This window comes from Apium graveolens, chromosome 6 (genome assembly GCF_009905375.1).
Source record: "Apium graveolens cultivar Ventura chromosome 6, ASM990537v1, whole genome shotgun sequence".
NCBI lineage: Eukaryota > Viridiplantae > Streptophyta > Magnoliopsida > Apiales > Apiaceae > Apium > Apium graveolens.
In genome coordinates, this window is record NC_133652.1 from 100520529 (window position 1) to 100528591 (window position 8063).

The following is an 8063-nucleotide window of genomic DNA, read 5'->3' on the forward strand; positions in this document are numbered from 1 at the left end:
TTATTCTAATATGAATAATTACGAGTCAGGTTTGAATATCGTTGGGTAAGAATTAGTATCGAGGATATGTCAAGCATACCTAGACATCTAACGTAGGGTATTTCGACCCTGTAGGTTATAGTCGGGAACCTGAAAGTGGAAGATGGACTAAAGATAACCTAGCAATCAGTCGACGAGCTCAGTAGAGTTTTAACAGAAAAACCTGAGTATCGAAGTCGAATCCAATGGGATCTAGTGGTTGGACGTTAAAGCCTGAGCGGCAGAGTCGGATCAGAATTGATCGGTAATAGTTGTAAAGCCTGTAAGGCAAGTACTTCCGAACTTTTCTTCAAGATATATTGCCAATATCTTCGAACTATTTCATAACATGTCACTACTATTCAAAATAACTCTTGTTTTATAATACAAGTGCTTTAAACTATTTAACTTTGAACCCTGATTTCTCTTGATCTTGAGCCAAAAGTCTTATTCTTTGTAAACCATCCTTGGTTGATCCTCAGATACCAAACCACACCAATATGATACTACACCCCAAATGTATAACTACCAAACAGCAAACACTGGAACGAAAATTATTTGAAAACACAGAAACTTTATATTCCAACCATTCTTTATAACATCAAAGAACTATACCTTGAAAAATCATTACTGGTCAAATACTTGATCCTTTACAAACTGGAAACCGTTTCTTACATATACCCTGATATACCCTTGTGATACTCAAGAATTGTATTACGTTTTTGCACAAATGCTTTATCAATATTGATTATGATCTTGCTTATTAAATTATATTATGTATTACACTGAATTGTTTTAGAATTGGATAGTTTTCTTATATGGACCAGATTCGTGGTCAGACCAGATTCGTGGTCGAATTAGGCCAATGTGTGCCTTGGATCCAGTAATTAGAGTAGTGTTGTGTGCTTTGCTCAAGGTTAGTGCGTGACGGATCAGCAGCCTAACCTTGGTTTTATACCTTAAAATGAATATCCAATTCTAATGATTAGTTAAAAAGAAACTTGATTCATCTGAATCATCTCACTTGATCATTGTTTAACCTCAGTTATCATTATTATAACTTGCTGAGCTAGTTAGCTCACTCTTGCGAATCTTTTTATGTATTCTACAGTTAAAAAGGGATACGATTGATAACGAGGTTTCCCAGTTCAATGTACGAGCTAGGATTCCCGATTGAGTTGGATCGAGCTAGCAGAAGCTTATGGAGGTAGTGAGATAGTAAGATTGTAAGAAAAATTTTATTATCAGTTGTAAGTTAAATTATTTGGAATTTGGTACGTTGTAATAAAAATTAAGGTTGTGGCTTGTTTTCATACTTAAACCTGTTACAATCTATCGTTACATAGAGCAGGGTCATTGCAATTAATATGTCATATACAGGTTAATATGTTGTGTTTGTGTTGTGGACCCCAAACATCTGACCCGGGTTTGTAGGGTGCCACAGGTTGGTATCAGAGCTACAGGTTATAAGTCACTGAAACAAGCCTGGATTGTCGGGATTGGGTAGAGGGTTAGGATTAAGAATAGGAAACAGAAAGATAAGACATTGTGAGGATGAGTGCGACTATATAGTAAGTCTTCGACACGGTTCGTGTTGCGATTCAGGTTTCTCAGCTTGCGACGTGAATTCCAGACAACGGCAGCGGCAGATCTTGATTTCCCGGTGTTATTTGATCATTTGGAGCTTTCCGTTCAAGGATCGTCATCTTCTCTCAGATTGGAATTACACCTTGTTCCTCCACCAGTATTAATGGCACTACCTTCTGTTATAACGATTGCACTTCTTCAAGCTATTCGCTACTTTTCCACCTTTTGATCTGAGATTACCTATTCAAGAACCTCCATCTGTTTATTCTTCTTTCACTGGACATTCGGCTGTGAGCATATCTCTTTAGTTTACCCTACATCATGTTCTATAGCCCCAGTTTAGAACTTGTCCTATGAAGCGATTGTACCTACGAGGATGGATTCGAGAGCTATGGTAAACGGTGAGCGCTTGAGTTATAAATAGAGGTGAGATGAAGTTTAGAGAGGAGATTTAAGTGTTTCAGAGGATAGCTGTTATCGGGTTAAAAGAAGCCCTTAGTGACTAAGCCACCCGTGAATAAGTATGGGATGAACTAGATGAATTTTGAAAGAGTAAGAGAGAAAAGTATAAACCTGGGATTTTTTTGAAATTAAATGTTGATGATATGATAAATGCGATATGTAAAGTAGTAATGTGATGTGATACGAGCAAACTTTGTTCTATGAAATAGACTTATTGACTATTGGATAGCCTGTTTTACTTAACTACTGCAACGGTAATGTCGGTAGTATTACCAGTATGGAAGCTTTGACATGAAGCTACAAATAAGATATCATGCAATGATAATTGAAGTTTTCGTCGATTAAGGAAGGCAAATGGACCCGATAAAGGAGAAAAGGTAGATTGGAGTGAACGAACTTTTATGTAATTGTTTCTTTAATATGGTACCTTGTTATAGGTCGGAAGGACAACAACCAACTCATATAGTAAGGACAACCAGGTTTATGATTTTCCAAATTTTTTTTTAAACAAGTTTTCAAAAATGATTTTCCTTTGCAAATTTCTAAAGTCCTTTTCGAATAAAATGATTTTTTTTTAAACATTGGTTGTCAAGTTACTACTTGAGTTTCTTGTTTGTTAGAAAGCCCGGATTACCTAAAAGAATGCTGTTTCAGACTTAGTATTGTTAATTCAGAGGACAAAGTGATCCGCGATTATAAAGAAGTTGGTTATTCTCAACAGAAAGGTACAAATATTGTTTGATAAAATTAACAATAGAATCAGTGTACGGAGCAATTACTCATCCAATTACAGGATTATCCAAGTTCAAAGAATTCACTGATTTAACAGAAGTCTGAGTATGACTGAAGGAGATTGAGAAGATTTCCAGAGTTCCTAAAAAGAAGAATATTATTAACACAAGGATCAATATGTTGAATGCTTCGGGGTTATTTTAAATTGAAACGAGGTTGTCTGGTAGGGACGCCATTATGATCGAGTTGTTAAAGTATTATATAGAGGTGTGATGTTAAAGACGCAAGACGTGACAAGTAAGAATCTACCATAATGCTTAATTTGCGAAGGCATTTCAACGTACTTTCTAAAAGTTATTATATGAAACAATGGAGATATGATCGAACAAGCTCGAAAGATGAATACAAGTGAAATATGGATGGTGACCAATGGTATCGTTCTTGTCTTCAATATTACAGCGTATATTCCCTTTTTGATTCCTAAATAAGTATGAACTTCTTTTCTTAAATTAACTCCTTGCTATGATATCGAAAAGGAGGATATTGCATTCCTTTCAAATTTAATTGTTTCCCTCAATTTTTGCTTTTTGATTGGGACAAACAGTGTTATGGTGAGACACTTTGTCAGAATGACGAAGAGTCGGGTGGGACGCCACCTAATCATATGCTGTATGCCATATGGTACGAAAGACTGACCATCTTAAGTACCAATGTGGTTGTCTTATTCATATTCAAATCCTTAATTCTTCTTTCTTTTCAACTCTAACTTTTATTGAATTTTGAATCCTTCTAGTCATTTCGTTGTATTGTCGTTCTTTGCAAGAAGTTTTCAAACAGAAATCAACGTATCCGGAATTAAGTGGAAGAAGTTCCATCTACATCTTATGTATAGGAAGGAAATAAGGGCACCTGGCGAGGATTGCAAATCACTAGTCCCAGTGAAGAATCCACTAAGAATCAAGGGAATCTACTCCAATAAGGAATACGTTTTCGAGAACGAAAATATGCGATTTTCCTGTGAAATATGTTATTCAGAATATGGACGTGATGATATGGATGATCAGGGAGAATACCTTATGCGTTAAAGTATTAAAAGATGTAGGAGAAACTTAATTATTTATCTCTCAAAGTTTTGTTGATAAGATGAATTACCCTGTTGAATTGATAAGATTGTGATTAAAGGACTAGCAAGTCAAGAACGTGTAGTTGTTAAATAAGTGAGTACCAATGGTGAAATTGAAATTCCTGGCAATAAGTTGGGTAGAATTGATATCTTGGAAGGTAAGAGGATTTGATATTATTATAAGGAATTGATTGACCACTAAAGTGTGATGTCCAGACAGACCGTCGTGATGAAAAGATAATTCTGAGGATGCCAAATGAGAAGGTGAGGAGGTTCAGAAGATGAAAGAAGGTAACGAATTTGTTAATGATGATTACGGTGATCAAAATATGAGTATTATGGTGATTATGGAATACATAAAAGTCGGAAGGAAACAAAGTTTGAAGATTTTATAGTAATTAAGGAGTTTCAAGATATGTTTTTGGATGAGTTATCAACATTTCCTTAGGATATAGAAATTGAGTTCGTGACTGACTTAGCACCTGAAATGAAGCCATTCCCCAAGGCCCCGCACAGAATGGCGCCAGTTAAAGTGAAGGAGTTAGCAAAGTAAATGCAAGAAATGCTAGAAGAAGAAGCGATTAGACCTAGTGTACCCCATAAGGTGCATCGGTATTAAATGTTAATAAGGAAGATGGAAGTATGAGATTATGCGTCGACTAGCAAGAGCTCAACAAGTTTACTATCAAGAGCAAGTATCTGTTACCTTGACCCAATGATTTGTTTGATCAAACGAAGGAAGCAAAGTACTTTTATAAGACTGATTTAAGACTTGGTATTTCACCAAATCGAAGATTAAACCTATGGACATAATCTTAAGGAATATCTGGATGAGTTGTATTTGTGTTACTTAAAGTCAATGGAGAACCATGCAAAGCATTTAATGATGACTGGGAAGTTGGAGAAGAAAGAAGTTGTATGAAATATAGTTCTTAGCATAAATAATCAATGTAGAGAAGATCAAAAGAGATTTAGCAGAAGTTAAAATTACTATGAATGAAAAGAGACCAGAAACATCAACAAAAATAAGAAGTTTTATCAGGGGTCGGTTACTATTGGAAATTTGTGCAAGATTTCGTGAAAGTTGCAATATCTTGGACGAAGCTAACCAGGAATAGCAAGAAATTTTATGAAATGGAGAAGGATGAAGGGAAAGTTTTGCAGAGTTAAATGAAAGAATGATTTCAGCACCTGTTTTATCAATTTAAAAGTATCAAGGAGGTTTGGTAGTTTATAGTGATGCTTCTCATTAGGAAATCGGATGTGTGTTGATGCAGCACAATAGAGTTATTGTATATGCATCCAGAAAACCGAAACCTTATGAGCAGAAGTATCCTACCCATAATTTGGGATTAACAGTAATAACATTTGTTTTCAAAAATGGGGAGACATGATATGTATGGAGAAAGGTGTAAGATCTACGGACCATAAGAGTTTGAAGTAAGTATTCACGAGAAGAACAAATGTAGTGGCAAGCGATAAACAAAAAAGGAAAGAACAAACATAGAGACTCCACCAGAAGGATTAACTATAGGATTCTCGAAGTTAGAATTGGAAGCTAAAGTTCATAATCCAAAAGGAAGAAAGATGGATAGTGTGACCTTTCAGTTGAAGTTGTGAAGGGAAAGATAAAATGTCAAGAGAAGATAATGGATCACGATGTTAGTAGTTAGAAAAAGGAAATTTATGCACCCAGGAGGACGATCACGATATCTCCAGATTTTCTTCCAGCATTTGGATGCTACAAGTGGAAGAATTAAGAAATAAGATCCCACATGGAATTCACAATATTAAGTATTTAAGTTATTGAAGAGATGCCATAGTGATAACCAGGTATAAGAAGCGAATTTCAAAATAGATCGGGAAGTGTTGAACACGCCAAAGAATTAAGGCAAAGTATCGGAAGCCTAATGAACAAAGCAGACCAAGTAGTGGTTTTACAACAAGCGAATCGTAAAATGTATCAGTGATATTGTTGAAGAAAAGAAATGAAATTATGAGATTATGTACTGATTAGCGGGAGTTCAATAAAACAATGAATAAGAATAAGTAACCCCTATGAGGATTGATTACCTATAAGGCTTAATCTAAGAAGTGTGTTATATCATGAGGATTAACTTAAGATCCGACCTGAGAATATATCAGAGATTATGGTTAAAATGAGTTATGAGCATTGCAAGCTTTGATGATATTATGTGAAATGACAAGTGTATCAGGTGGCTACCTGGAATTGAGGAACATGGTGTATAAAAAAAATAATATATTTGGATAAGCAAAGTGTATTTATTGATAACATCATTAGCTACTCAAGGAATAAGAGAGTCTGCGTGGAATGTCCAAGAATTTTTCTCCAAGGATCAGAAGAAAAACAACTACACGTTGAGTCTTCAAGAATAAAATTTTGACTAAGGTTAACAAAAGATTCTGAATTAATCCATTAATAACCTAAGCAAAGACGTATGATAACAGATGCCATATGCCAACAGATGGGATTGGATGTAATTAAGACCACCGATGAGTTAATAAACGAATTGGAAAGAGTGGAATCTGAAGTTCAAATACTAAGGTGATAATACGTGAATATACGAGATTACTTTTCAGCCTTAACTGATGGAAAAGAGTAAGAGGTGTTTAAATGTTTGGAAACCAAGTTGGAAAACGAACACTGCCTATCATCCTTAAACAGAGTAGACAAAGAAAGAAGGCGAAATTATATTGAGAGAGAATATGAGTATAGAAATAGGACCAGTAGTCTTAGTACAAGTTTTATCTTGAAAAAGACTAGATAAGTCTAAGTAGAAGAGACAGGTTAAGTCCTAAAATTGGTGAACCATTCAAGGTATTGATAAATATAGATAAGGTTGTTCATGAGTTTATGTTACCGTCGCAACAGTGTGTACATATAGTGTGTTTGGTCTGTTAAAGATAAAAACGATAAGTATCTGATTTAAATTAAGTGATTGATCAGGAGTCACTGGGGCTCTTGTCCAAGTTTGCTTTGCATAGAGTGATCAATCCAGAATCTTAATCGTTAAAGGCGAGTCATTGGAAATGAGTGTATATCTATAGTAAATACGTTCAAAATCCTCGAGTAGAAGAGTATACTTGGAAACTAGAGTCAGATATGCTTGACAAATATCCTCACTTGTGTAATTAGACCAGATTCTGAGGACAGAATCTTTTTAAGGGGGGAAGGATATAACGACCCATGTATTTTTGAATTATTTAAATATGTAAATGTGGAAGTGTTAAATAAATAAAATATATGTATAGTTTTGTCAGCCTGATGTTGTTTTATTATTATTTATGTGTGATTTATGGTGTACAGGGTGGTTCGGGTAGTTAATTATTGAGTGTATTGAATTGTTTGCACTTTTAAAAGTGAATTTAGTGCAAATTTATTTGCATAAATATTTGAAATGTCTCTAAAATTGTTTTTATGATTTTACAATTACAATATTTATTTTTGGGATTTTATAAAACTTAGAAATCAATATTTCATTATTTATTTAGCCCTGTATGATTTTCTGATTGTATTTATTTGTAAAAATATGTCTTTAATTCTAAAATTCTTTAAAAATTATGAAATTTATATTTATTTAAGTTTGAAATATTCCGAGAATTTTAAAATTATTTCGGGAATTTTCGGAATTAATTTCACCCGCGCGTTATTTCGGTTATTTGTTAAAAGCGGGTATAAAGTGCGTTTTAGAAACTATTTAAAAATCACAAAATTTATGTTTTCTTAAACTTCAGGATATTTATAACATTTTAAGACTATTTTCGTAATTTTCTGAATTTGTTTTAAGAGCAGCTCGTTTCATTAATTGTTAAATGTGGATATAAGTTACGTTTCAAAAATACTTTTAAAATTATGGAAAATTTATTTTTAATAACTTTGAATTATTTGTGATATTTTAAAATTAATTTGGAATTTTGTGGGGTTATTTTATTTATGCGATGGTTCGTTAAATTTGTAAAAACGGGACAAAATAGGACTGTGAGAACAGGAAAAGGGGCACGTGGCATAATTTTAGTTAATCAGCTGATTCGTGGCAGCATTTCAGAGGGTGGGGAATAAAAATTAAAATCCTATCGGGTAAACACAATACCCACAAACACAACAACACAGTCTATTAAT